Source organism: Corapipo altera, unplaced genomic scaffold, assembly GCF_003945725.1.
Source record: "Corapipo altera isolate COAL_440 unplaced genomic scaffold, ASM394572v1 239, whole genome shotgun sequence".
In the NCBI taxonomy this organism is placed as follows: Eukaryota; Metazoa; Chordata; class Aves; order Passeriformes; family Pipridae; genus Corapipo; species Corapipo altera.
Window position 1 is genome coordinate 2,945,820 of NW_020884938.1, and position 13,308 is coordinate 2,959,127.

Genomic DNA, 13,308 nt, shown 5'->3' on the forward strand with positions numbered 1-13,308 from the left:
CTTTCCAAATAACAGTGGAGATGAGAGGCCATCAAACAAACATCTGCTGTGAGCCTTGGGGATGCTGACTGGAAACGGTGTCAGAGGCATTGTTTGAATAGGCAGTCAAGAAAATACCCGTTTTGATTAATGTGTACAGGCATTAGTATCAATCATCATTTCCTTCCAAGAGAAAGACTTGGAAATGCAGCACTTGAACCCAGCTGTATACACTGCTTTGGACATGTTCATAATGTCTCTTTGAAAACAGAGCTTGCTGGGCTACTTTCCTTGACCCGTCGGAAGAATAGACAATAATCCGAAGTGTCCTAAATGCAGTTAATTGCTCTAAACTGTGTCTGGGCACAAAACAGGAATAAAAGGCATTTCTCTCTCCCAGCAGAAATCAGCTACAGGAACTATTTATGTAGGGGAGAAAAGTGTCGGTCATTTTACATAAATCAGTTCCCTTTGGTGTTTGCAAAACAGAGCAAGATCATAACATGTGAGCAGACTGAAATTACAGCTGAATAAATTTATAGCCTTGTTTTCATTCATTTTAAAAAGAGATTGTAAAGTCTAAAAGCAATCAACTGACAGTTTTGGTCCACTTCTGTCTAATCAGTGCTTCAATTGATGCATCTCCTAAAAATACTTGAAATGGAAACCATCAGATGTTAACAATATCTCTTCTTCTGCCATTAGATAATATGCAATCAGTGATTACGGGCAGCAATGAAGCTTCTTAATTCAATGACTGTGCACCACCTATCTTTGCCATTTTGCTGACGGAAGATCCAGTTGTTTCTGGTTCGTATCAGTGCACTTCAAAGATTGGCAAGTATAGCTACAAAGCTAAAAATAGGAACACTCTGCATCCCACTTCAGTCACCCTCTTGTAGCAAAAAAGAATTTCAGAAAGTTCTTGAATAGACCAGAAAGAATGGAATTTATTTTTAATAAACAGTAGACACACTGGTAATCATTGAAATATATTTTCTCCAAGTGACGAAAAATGACAACATTACTGGTGGATGAGTTGACTCTTGGGCTGCTTTGCTTCCAAAAGAATTATCCTATGCAGGGAGACTCTTTTATGCTGCTACATCAGTCTTCAAGCTCATACCTGCCTGTAAAGTGGGTTAACATTTGGTCCATGGAGACAAATTGTTCAGCTGTTTTCTCTTCTGCTATGTCATGGCTTCATCTGTGAGGTTACATTCACTGTAAAAGTTTAAAGTAATGAAATATTTGGGAAACTCAAACCAGAGACAGCAGATTTGCCTTGACTGACATTTGGATTTGTGCCTTTCTTGATGTGAAAGGTAGTGACATAGCACATCAACGCTCAGGCAACTATTTCTGTAACCAAAGAGTGATCCCGCCCTACGGATCTCACTGTTGGGCCTGCATAAAGATGAGTTAGCACAAGCAGGTGTCAAAATGGCTGCACAGCAAAATCAACTCGCAATTAAATAGGTCTGCTTTGAGGATAAAGAATGTTATTAACTTTAAAATGTGCTAAAGAAGTGTCTGACCACTGAATTCCAAGAGCAGAGGACTGTTTTGTCCACAGTGTGTGCATGACAGCCCTGGACACTGTGTTGACTCAAGGCAATTTGTTTTAATCACTGCTATTTTCAGATGTCTGTGAATACAGGTTCCTTGAAGCACTGACCATGATTACTTGATGCATTTATTCAGGGTTAGTGCATTTATTCAGAGTTTGTGCAAGATGCCAAACTCCATTGACATGTGTACTCCGAAGTCAGAGAGCACAAGGGCAGTATTGATGTCTCTCCCACTTCCTAGAGTAGATGTGCTCCTCTAGATCTCTCTGGAAGTCCAAGAAGCTGCTCTGATTTACAACATACTCACCTGGCTGCTGTCAGCTTTTCTGGGGCACAGGTTTTTAGTCTGTAGTGGGTTCAAGTCATTCCCTCTCTGTCTCCCAGCCCTCCCATGCTGCAGAGGCAGTGAGGAAGCAGTGTGGAAAGCTGTTACATGCTCTTGGATGGGGAGATCCCCTAAGGTCTTCCCAGCCTCCTTTCTGTGATGAACAGAGACCAAAAGGGCTGCAGTCTAGCCTGAAGTACTTTATCTGACTTTTCTCTAGTAAATACCACAGTCCCAATAGCAAATTCTTGCAGAGAACTATTTATGGTCAATTCACAGCCTGGAGAATAAATGCCATTATAGAATTAAAATACTTTTGAATTACAAAGCTGAAGAAATTGTGTTCTGCTTTCAGAAAGACCACATTAAAAAAAAAAAAAAGAAAAAAAAAAAAAAAAAAAAAGCTGCCTTCATTGCACAGCCTTTACTTCCAAAATCTTGCAAGGACAGGGGAGAAAAGCAGCACCAGCACTGCCCTCGGGGATCTGCTACAGGGTCTGCCAGGTCCCTAAGAGCCCCAGGTCCCTAAGAGCAGGGTCCCTAAGAGCCCCAGAGCCTGTCCAGGAGCATTATGCTTCTCAGAATTTGCTTCTCCGTAGACTGGCTTCAGTCAATTCTGTGAAGTTGTTTGTCTCTTGTGGCTGGTTCTCCTTTTGTCATCCCCTTGGGTGCAGATTAACTACTAGGAGCAAGCTGTCCTGAGCAAGGAATTAATCCCAAAATAAAGAAGAATAAATTCAGAACACATTTAAACCTATCTGAATGCAAGTCACAGGTATGGATTATACTTCCCAAAGTCTAGCATTTGTTTGTACACTGGGTATTCATCTACCACATTGGCACTCAGAGGGCTCATAGGACCTACCCAAGGACCGTGTGAGACAGAAATATGGGAGAAACCAGCACTGAAACCAGATTGTCCAAAACCTGGCAGCTTCTGTTCACAAAGATTTGTCAGGCCACCTTCACTCTGGGCTCAACACTAAGAAAACAGAGCTGAAATAACTGGATTTACCCAGTTTCCATGACATGGTTAGAGGGCTGTCCCCACAGACAGGTTATATGTTAGGGATAAAGTTCCCCCATGTGAAGCAAAGATGTGTTTACTTGTGCTGGAAACAGATGAGTTCTCAGTAGCAGGGCAACCAAATACGAAATTGGTGTTTTCTGAAGCAGATAGGAGAGTTGAAATTGCTTTAGCTCTGCCTGCTTCCTTGTATATCTTTTACAGCTAAGTCCCTCCATCCTAGTCTCAGGTTTTGCTAGATATATAATCTAGATCTGCTAGACACAACTGTTTTTCTCCCTTCCAGCCATATTTAGAGCCTTTACATGGAACCACACGAAGCTTCGTGTGCTCACAAATTAGCCTTTGCTCAAATAAGATTTTCCTCAATTATTAAACGTCCTTCCCTTTTCCCTTCCCCACTTGATTCTTTTCTATCTTTATGCTCTGGGGAGATTTCCAGAGGTCTTGTGTGAGGATTACAAAAGCAATAAGCGGATTAGGGAAGAGTAGCTTTTTGGTGTACCCAGCATAATACAAATTAGGATTGTTTATAACTTTATTCCCTTATCAGTTATTACTGCGTGTATGCTGATGTACTTTGAGGTCTCCAAATAAAATGAGAGGGCCAAAGGTAACTGAATTATTTTAATTGGCGCATTAAGGAACACACATGCCAAAGAAAAGGTCATGTATACAACTCTGCTAATGAGCAAAATTTGTCTTATTATTATTAAAAGAAAGTCTGGAAAAAGGACTAATCTTGTGCAGAAGGACACAGGACTTTGGCAGGTCTAATTTATCGATCTGTGAAAAGAAGTCCCTGATTTTCATTACTCTGGTCATGAAGTTTTAAACTCTTCAAAGCAAGGAGTGCCTTCTTACCTAGCCCAGCAGAATGAGAGTTTGAGCTTGATGAAGTCCTCATAATGTTCATGTATTGCTAATTAAGAATAATATTGTTTGATATTTCTCCCTATATCTGTTGGGAAATTTACTGCATACATTCGCTTCATAGTAAATCTAAATAAAAACATAAAAATTCACCACCCTATCACCAGGAAGTCCAAAGAATGCAAAACAGTGTATTTTATTTTAGGCTCTTCCACTTTTGCCTTTGCAGCACCTCCTGTGTTCAGGAAGGATATTGGTGCCCAGACCTACCAAATGATAGACCAGACACCCAGGTAGTAGAACCTGTTCTGGTAGGTAGCAGTTCCTCTGACTTCAGGTGTTCCTGTAGCTTTCAGACAGCTGTAAAAAGAGAAGGGGGAAGTTAAAAATTAATTGATCTATCAGTGAAATGAACATATGCTCTGGCATTTGATTGTCCAGCAGAAGCAGTCAGGTAGTTATTTGTATTGCTAAGAATGTCAATAACAAGGAGCAGTGCACTGCAATGTGGTTTTGTTAATGAATTGATGAAAACAGAGCTATTTTTAGATTGTGAATAGGTCTGAGGAACTGAGCTCTACAACTCTTCAGGAGAAAAAGTACCCACTGTGTTCAAGTTTACCGGTATTGAAAACCATTCCCCCATCTCCTGATAAAGAATACGGAGTAAATGTCAAGCCAAGCCAGTGCTGACCTCTGACTTCTCTGAAAATGCCGCGGTTCTTTAAAAAGAGCAGTAGGAGAATAGGCTGAATGACTAACTGGCAGATCGTGCCCCCTGGAAAATCCCGAAGATGGTGTTGAAATTGCTGAACTTCCCTGAAGGCAGGATGAGTTGTACTGAGCAGAGATGCCGGGATCTGCATAACAACAGCTCTGCCTGCCTCCAGCACCACGACAGGCTCCTTCCCCACATCTGGCGCTCAGGGGAGGAAAAGAACGAAGAGAAATCCTTCCCCCTTGAAACCTGAGCTGGTTTTGAAGTGTATGTCCTTGTTTTCCTTTCCCTTCCTCTCCACCCCCTGTTCCCAAAGGCATAGGTGTTAGTACAGGGGCAGCTGCTGAAACCCACACTGCCCTGACCTGGGAAAACATTTTGGGTTTGGGAGGGTCAGAATCCATAATCCCGCTGCTGACACCCACCCTCAGAGGCTGCTGCACTTTTTTTAGACCCTCTCCGAGGGAGGCAGCAACTGGTCCGCGGATAAGGCTTTCAAATGGATATAATTTCATGTGCATTCCTGTGCATTCCTAATTTTGCAGCTCGTGCATTTCACCCTGGTGTGAGGAGACAGAAGTGTTCCCAGGTGAGCCTGGAGAGGGTACTGCAAACACAAGGGTTACCTGGGTCAGGTATCAAGAATCAGAGATGGTTTCCGAATAAAAAAATACAAATAGATCACACACCCCCCCTATAAATATGCTATAAATAGATACATGTATCTTCCCCTTACAAGGTGTTTAAGGTTTTACATAACAAGTCAGCAATAACATACTTCAGGCTGTTAGAAGGACTGACTGTGATATATCCACTCTTGCAGATTTTTGAACCAGAAGAAGCCTTGCTGAGAACTTACAACACGCCTCCCCTCCACAGCTGAGACAAGCACCTCATGGTCAGTAGTTTCCAGACTCACTCAGGATCTCTTTCTGCTTTCAGCGACAGCGACTGGGGTGCAGCCAAGCTGGAGGAGACCTCCATCTCACCCTAAAGACATTACTTAATACTTACTTTCTCTCTGAAAGCTTCTACAGGTTAAGTTTTCCTGATGCCAGGAATCCTCAGCTGAACATCAGCACAGCGACAACCACGCACTGTCCATCCCCGCGGTGAACTCGGGCAGATTTGTTGTTGGTTGCTAAAGGCAACTGGTTCTGATTGATGGTTTCCATGAACTTTCCACCAGCAGGGTGGAGCCTGGGCTATCGCGTTTCCAGGGCTCTGCAGACAGGCAGGGGCAGTAGGAGAGAAATAAGGAAAAATAGGGAAACTGGAAGGCCTTAAAAGTACCTGCCCTCATCGTTCAGACTTCTGCTTGTGCGTGGTTTGTAACAACATCTCGGGGTGGCAGAGACTCTGTGGGAGTTTGTAAGTGATACGAGTTGCATGCTGTATAAAACAGAGTAAAACACAACATAACAAAACAAAGAGTTTGCAAAAGCTCTTTCAGACCCATTAATATTAAACCCCTGCTCTTTTCTCTTTCTCGTACTAAAGTCATCTCGGTAAGACAAATCTCTTTTTAAAATATTTATCAGAAGAAAAGCAAAACGGTAGGAAAGGGATTTGCACAAAACCTGTTTATCAGTCCTGGGCGTGTGAGCCAATCTATCAGCCCTGCTGTGACTCTGGGTGTAGTTTTCTCTGCCTGGCTCTTACACTTCAGATGATATGAAAGGATTTCAGTGTGCATTTGAAACATTTTTTTTCCCTGATTTATCCTACCAGCATTTTTCTCTAACATGAGTATTTGTCTCTTTTAAGGTCTGCTTTACATTACGTAGTCTCTTTGTGTTCCATGCAGATGAAAAGCACATGCATCCCCACTCCTCCCTCATTATAATGCTACTTTCTGAAGAAAAGCATCTCATGTGCTCTAAAAAAACCTCTGTTATTACAAAGTTTTAAAAAACCTGTTGATGACTCACTGGAAAATAGTGAACAATTTTCCCAGCTTTGCCTTATATCCATTCAATCTTAGATCTTTCTGCCAAAAGGGTGCAAACCACTTCTTGTAGGTGGGGCTGGCAGCTCTATTGTTAATATTGCTTAAGTACATTTACCAAACATTAGATATTTTAGCTAAAAATTTCCACTCTGAATATTTACCTAAACTTGAATTACATTGGAAACTCTTAACCAGAAGTCTCTCTTATCTCTAAGACCAGGGCTTGGTTATATTTTGCCTTGTCAAAACACCCTGGTAATCTTTCTCAGGGAGGCTTTAATGCCCTTAGCCTTTAAAAAGGGAACACGAAATTTGCCTTTGTGAAAGCCTGCCCCAATTTAACTACATTAGGAGGCTTTGAAAAACTGCAGGCACTGTCTGAGCAAACCCAGAGACTGCAACACTCTGACCAGCTTGTCGAGGGAACAGAATGGGGAGGTCCCTCCCCGGCTCCTTCTCCTGGCCAGGGTGTCTCAGCCCCCTCAGTGTCACTTCTCACTCTTATCGGGCTCCTTACACAGCTCACTAATCTCACAGAAAATGGCTCTGACAGCTGTCAGAGGTAGGTCCGAGGGATAGAAGCACTGGTGAAAGACAAATGGTGGCAGAAGCCCTCGGGAAGAGGAGGTAGGGAGCAAAGAGGAGGCAGGGAGGGAAGAGGAGGTGGGGAGACCTCCCACTTGCTGGCAGTGAGCTCTTAGATCAGCACACAAACCAGCTTCAATAAAGCCTCGCAGCCTGATTTTCTACAGATTTAATAAAGCTCATCTGCACTATGCATCTGGTATTCTAAGGGCAAGCAGGACTTTCAGTTCAGTTGCAGTTCTGGATTTGTGGCTGCCCCATCCCTGGAAGTGTTCAAGGGCAGGTTGGATGGGGCTCTGAGTAACCTGGGCTAGTGGAAGGTCCCATGGCAGGGACTTGGAATGAGATGATTAAGGTTCCTTCCAACCCACACCATCCTAGGATTCTGTGGTTGTGGCTCCTTTAGCCTGTGGATGGGACACCAAAGCAAAGAGCAGGCACTCCTTCCTTCTTGCTTTCCTAGGATTTCTCTCTTCCCAAATATACCCCACGAAGAAGGAAGCTGCCAGAACTGTACAGCAGTGTGAGGAGGCTGTGGTCACCAAAGCACATCCCTATTTGGAGGCTGGAGAGGAAATCAAGAGTCCACTGTTTTCTGCTCTCAGCAAATACCTGCTCCAAAGCGCGTCACAACTCTCCAGTGGCAAGTTCACAGTCATTACTGGCATTCCATAAGCCCAAAGAGCAGAAATGCTTCAGCAGAAAAGGCTGTCCCTCTCCTGCTGCTGATCACCCTGGACAGCTGTATAATGTTCTGTTAACAAGGCTTGGAGGGGCAGGGGAAATGCTAATCCAGTGTAAAAATAGGTACTTGAATTTCAGAAAACTCCAGTTCTCAATATAGATAATCTTACTTCAGGTTCTTTATGCATATGGCAAGGTTCACTGGAGTAATACCTTTTTATTTCCGTCCTTGTGACCCTTAGCACGCAGAGAATGGGTGTGCAATAGGGACCAGTTTGGTCAGGTTTATTTAATGAGGCCGTTGCTTTTCTATAGCAAAAAAAAAGTACAAGGTCATGGAAGTAAGGACATGTTCAGAGTGGCTGTGAACAAGGGACCAGATAAAGGTTTCAGTAGCCTTTCCTGGCCCTTAAAAAATTGTCTTTTCAGATTAGAAATGATTTTTAATGGTTTGTTTAACATTTATGCTCAGTCACACTGTTACGCCACATCGCCCTATAGCTAACCCCCAAAGGTTTAGAAGCAAATGTGACCCCAAAACTGCCGTGTTGGCTGCAAGTTCCCAAGATTTCCCCTCATTTAGCAGCCATGAAAGGCTCTTTGAACTAAGCCATGGGACTAACCCCTGAAACAAATGAACAGATGAAACAAGTTCTTAAATTCCTGCAGTTCTGCTCACATTGCTACATTTCAGCTGAACACCTCAGCATAGCTATGGACTAGAATAATTCAATCACTTTCAAAACTGACAAAATTGGTGGAAATCAAAGGGCAGACCTCATCTAAGGAAGGCAAGCTAACTAATTTCATGTAGGCTACCAAGCATTTTACAAGGAGAAACTTTGGATTCTTCCTCGTTTGGAGCTGGGTCTGAATTTGTGATTCAGAACTGAAAGTCTCTGTTTCATGGTTTTAATATCCTCAGATATTTAACCTTGGAGAAATCTGTTTTTCCAAACTGCAACAATTAACAATTTCTTTCCAATGCCAAAATGCATTTTTAGGCTTGTCTTTTTGCCCACCAAACCAGGCAACCAACACCGCAGCCACTCCAGTTAATAATGCCCTCAGTTAAGGCTTTATTTAGAGGAACCCAACCAAACTAAACAGAGTGACCCAAACCATTAGACAAACAGCCAGGAAGGTTCTTCAGGTCAGATACTAGCAATGCTTGGTGAGTTCGGGGTTGAGGGAGAAATCTGACCTGGCACACAGGAGAACCTCGAGTTCTTTTGAGTACTCCCTTCAGGCAGGATGTAGTCTAAATTAAACACTTAAACAATGCCCTTTACTTTTTTCCCAAATGGCACCCTGTCTCAGAGAGAGCCTTACTGCTTTCCCAAATCCTTGAAATCCTATTACTGCCTACAGGCACTACTGCAGTGGGGAAGAGTGGTGACAATACTCCTGTTGTGGTCAAGCTGTCCGTGGTGGAGTGGCAACTTGTGATTTTCAGTTCCCATTGTGTCCAGCTGGGGTATTCTGCAGGTTTGCAGGGATTTTTGTGGTGTTCTGTCTCTTTGCATCACACAGCTCATCATCACTTCCATCTGCTGCTCTTTACAGTCCCGTGATGACTCTTAGGACCAGACCAAGCACAGATCTTTCACTCCAAAGCTCCTCATCCATCGCCTCCCGTTACCTGTCAGGCTAACACCTTCTGCCTTTCCCCTGGACTGCCTCCCTTCATCACACAGCTCACCAAATCCCTCCTTCCCATTTTTCTCAGTGGCCCCTTGACTGCTCAGGGCTCCGCCCAAAGCCTTTTCCATGCTGTGTTTTATTAGCTAATATATCATGCTGTAGCTATAATATGCAGAGCAGCATTTCACTGCATAATTTCAGAACTGGATGCATTCATCTTTTCCCCAGTCACAGCTCAGAAAGTGCCTCTGAATGGATGATTAGTGAGTCAAGAAGTTTATTAGAAGACAAACAACATACCAAGGTAAAAGCCATAAATGCAAAGCAAATCACTTATGGCCATTATTCTTTCTGGTGCCAAAAGGAATATGACCTCTAAAGCTGTGTTTGATGGCCTGTTCCTGGCTCTCATGGTTATCCTCAGGTTGTCATTCTTGTAGGCTTCAACAGAGAGTAGAGATGAGTTCAGATTTGTTAGAACAGAGTTTTTCCCAGAAGACAGCATAGATCTGCACCTCAAGTTTGGATGTGTCACTATATAATTTTATAATGTTATATTCTGATGGTGCTGGACAGATCACTCCCCCAGGTTGTCTAAAGTACTCAGCAGAAAACAAGTGTGGAGAGGGTGTCCTTCTCCCCATATTCCAATATTCAATTGTGTTTTTAACATTTGACTTAAAATGCATAGAGGACCAAGATGAAGTGTGTAATACCAGCAGTACATCATTACCAACACCAAACATTCAAAAATTGTAAGCTAAAGGTCAAAAAATCATGAAATTGGCATTCAAATAAAAAAAATAAATACTAAACATTTTAAGTTTTTTCTAAGCATAAGAACAAGGCAGTGCCCTTTGTATATTTGTTTGGATGACATCAGGACAAAGGGCTCTAGAGAAAACAGCAAATATTTTGAGATATGTCAAAGTTACAGTTTTTGACCTGCAATCTATGTGTTCATAGGCTGTTTTTAAGGGGTCTGCAGAGGGTAGCTAAGAAAAGCAAACCTATTTTCTGCAGTATTAAATCACTATACAGGAACTGACACTTCCACTGGTAAAAAAAAAAAAAAGTTTTAAGGTGCTACAAATTGTAAAAGGTTGAAAAACATGTTTCTGGTGATTCTGACTCAAGCTTTCAATTATTCAAGCATGTGAGGGCCCCAGTTCTACTGAAGTTAACTGGGATTTGTTCTAAATCCCACAGGTACTTCGGAAAGTTCAAACCCAAGTTTCTGGATGAGTGGTTCCAACTGTGTACAATGTGCAGAGCTCTAAACTTTTTCCCCCCTCCTTTTCTTTTTTCTTTTTTTTCTGGTGGAGGTGTAAATCCCTGTGTACAGAATTTAGGCCTATGTATAGCAAGCCAGCATTTTTTTGATTGTGTTCTGCAGATCCTTTCCTGACAGTCTGTGGGCCTTAGCATTTCCAGCTACACAGGCTGCCTGAGCTTTTAGTGACTTGCTCCTGTCCTTCAGCTAATATTTCTGGGATGGATTTCAGGGATCTTTTTTGGCTTGGGAGTAGTTAGTTAAACTGTCAAGGAAATGATGAATGGAATCTGCACCCATGTGTTACCACAAAGATGCCTTGCAGACGTTTCCTCAGATTTTAAGGCATCTGGCTGGGACTTCCTTACGTCACCAAATACAATAGAAGAATAGTAATGATTAGCAGTTGTATAACAGTATCCTTCTCCAAGTTTTTTTTGCTTGGATGTTTATAGAGCTCTGCTGGAAGAAAAACAATAATTCAAATAGGAAAACTAGGGAAGAGGTGAAGTTGAAGTTCCTTGTTTAAGCCACAAACCATCTCAAGTCAGTGCCCAACACACAAGTCAGAGTCTGTGCTCAGGTTAAAACTTCACAGTGAAGGTAATTTTTTTTTTACAAATGAGGAAAAGAGATTTTAGTTTCAAAACCCTAAGGATTTCTTGACAGTAACATTGAAAAAACTACATTCAGTTCCTCTGAAAGCTGCCTTACAATTCAGAAACTGAAGTATTAATTTTTCTGTGTGTCCTTCTCACATTAAAAATTGCTAAATACCAGAAGATAAGCATGTGGAAGAAATAAGTCTCATCCTTAAAAAAAGAAAATAAAACCCCCCAAACCTTGCAAAAAGAAAGCAAGTGATTCCTGAATTCAAATGATATCTTGGTGTTCCAATTTTGCCTAAGGCTAAATCACTCCTTTCAAGGAAACATCCACAGGAAGGGCAAGGTTGTTCATACCCTGAGTCAGGGTCTGCCACAATGTTGCTGCTGGAGAGCTGCCCAAATCCTGCCTCTCTGCTCCTCCTGCTCCTAGGCAGGAGAGGAGGAGGCTGTGTGATACTCGTTGCATGGGATGATGGAGCCTAGAGTAGATCTTGCACAAAAATACCTTTGCTCTGGCCCCTGGAACATTCCTTTCCTGCCCCAAGGCATTCCACCTCTCAGTTCTCAGTGATGGCTCCCTGTGATTTAGGGAAAAGCAGACAATAACACAGCTTCCCAGACCCTCTCAGGGGTTAAAAACAGAATGTTTGAGGAAAAGGTTTGTGCTGACGGTGCCTGTTAGGAGCCAAAGATCTGGAAATGATTTGTGGTCTCAAAACAGTGGACATCAGGTACGGCACTTAATGCTGAACTTTGAGGGCGTTATTTTTAAATTCTTGGGACCAGCTTAGAGCTGCAATAATTAATAATTTCAGCATAAAGCATGGGAGTTTCATGTTCATTGCCTCAGCCCTCTCCCTGTAGTCTAGTTTGGCGTTCACAGGAGGGAAATTGTTGAACACATTACCCATCCACAGGAGCAGCTCAGCCTGCACTGCGATACCATCCCTGTCAGGCTCCGCTCTCAGCCCCAGCCCCGGAGGGAGACGCTGGCAGGAATTCCCTGCTTACACAATCCTGCTGATACAGAGGCCAAGTCCAAGACCAGACCAACTTCCGGGGCCTCTCATGCTGCCGTCTCATCTCATCAGCCCTTGCTCTTTCCTCCTCACCCGGAGCCATAGGTTTTCCATCCCAGTTTGCACAGCAACCTCTGCGATTCAACATTGATTCCAACAGGGATTTTTTCCCCCACTCCTCTTCCTAGTTGACAGCTCTACTCTCAGCGTTTCTCAGCGACAGCAGTGGGCCTGCAGGGATGATCCCAGCGTGCTGAGTGAGCCTGAGGGATCAGCCTTCCTCCAGTTCACATCTGTCACCTTGTCTCTTTGCTGACGCTGCTGCTTTCCAGTGTGTCGTTCCCCTAGTGCTTGTTACACTGAAGCTTCTCGCTCACCTCAGAGGCTCATCCTCTCTCTGATGGGGTTTGTGTAGCCTTCAGGCTTGACTTCTGAAATTGCTGATGTCACAGGGCTGGGAACACGACCACCATGCTGGATCTGGGGTCATTTTAACTGCAAACATCCACCAAGAGACAACCTAGGGAAAGGGTTATCTAAATGGCAAACCCTTAAATCTCCTGAAAGGCTAGTTACTTGATGGGGCATCCACACAGGCTTTTTGCACATTGTGACTGTGAGAAAACTCCTTCAGCGCAGGAGCTTTTTATTTGCACATGGCTGGGCAGCATTTGGCACATGCTAAGTGAAGTTAGCGGCCACTCCTGTGATGCAATGTTACCCAGTAAATAAGGCTTGATGGGTTTCCTTTCTTCCCTGCATAGGCTCCACTGCTGTGCCTCTCCATGCCACCTTCCCAAACGATTACTGCCGCCGCACTGCACCCCTGTTCAGTGAGGAACAGGCAGCTCCATTAATGCAGCTGTCTCACCGTATGCCGTTATCAGCTTGACTCATCACAGCAAGACCTCTAAAGCCTCCCTGGAATTTCTGGCAGATCCTATCATTTCCTAGATATAATACATTACCTTTTAATAAATTAGTATGTGCCTAACTTTAATGACCCAGGGAAATGTAATCTTTAAATTGATGGTATCCTTTTAAAAGAATT

At 43.1% G+C, this 13,308-nt stretch overlaps 1 long non-coding RNA gene across 5 annotated transcripts; it reads right to left on the bottom strand.

The window, feature by feature from the left end:
• Positions 1 to 3,120: 3,120 nt before the first annotated feature.
• LOC113955338 lies at positions 3,121 to 12,927 on the bottom strand. 5 transcript variants are annotated; one of them, XR_003530502.1, is made up of 6 exons: positions 12,351 to 12,927; positions 11,744 to 11,816; positions 9,658 to 9,798; positions 5,787 to 5,885; positions 5,508 to 5,698; positions 3,121 to 4,135 (listed from the first exon to the last, which is right to left on the bottom strand). It is a non-coding gene; the product is annotated as an uncharacterized LOC113955338 (long non-coding RNA). The 5 variants fall into 5 exon arrangements; XR_003530500.1 differs by having other exon boundaries at positions 5,508 to 5,717; XR_003530503.1 differs by having other exon boundaries at positions 5,508 to 5,885; positions 12,390 to 12,927.
• Between the last annotated feature and the right edge of the window lie 381 nt (positions 12,928 to 13,308).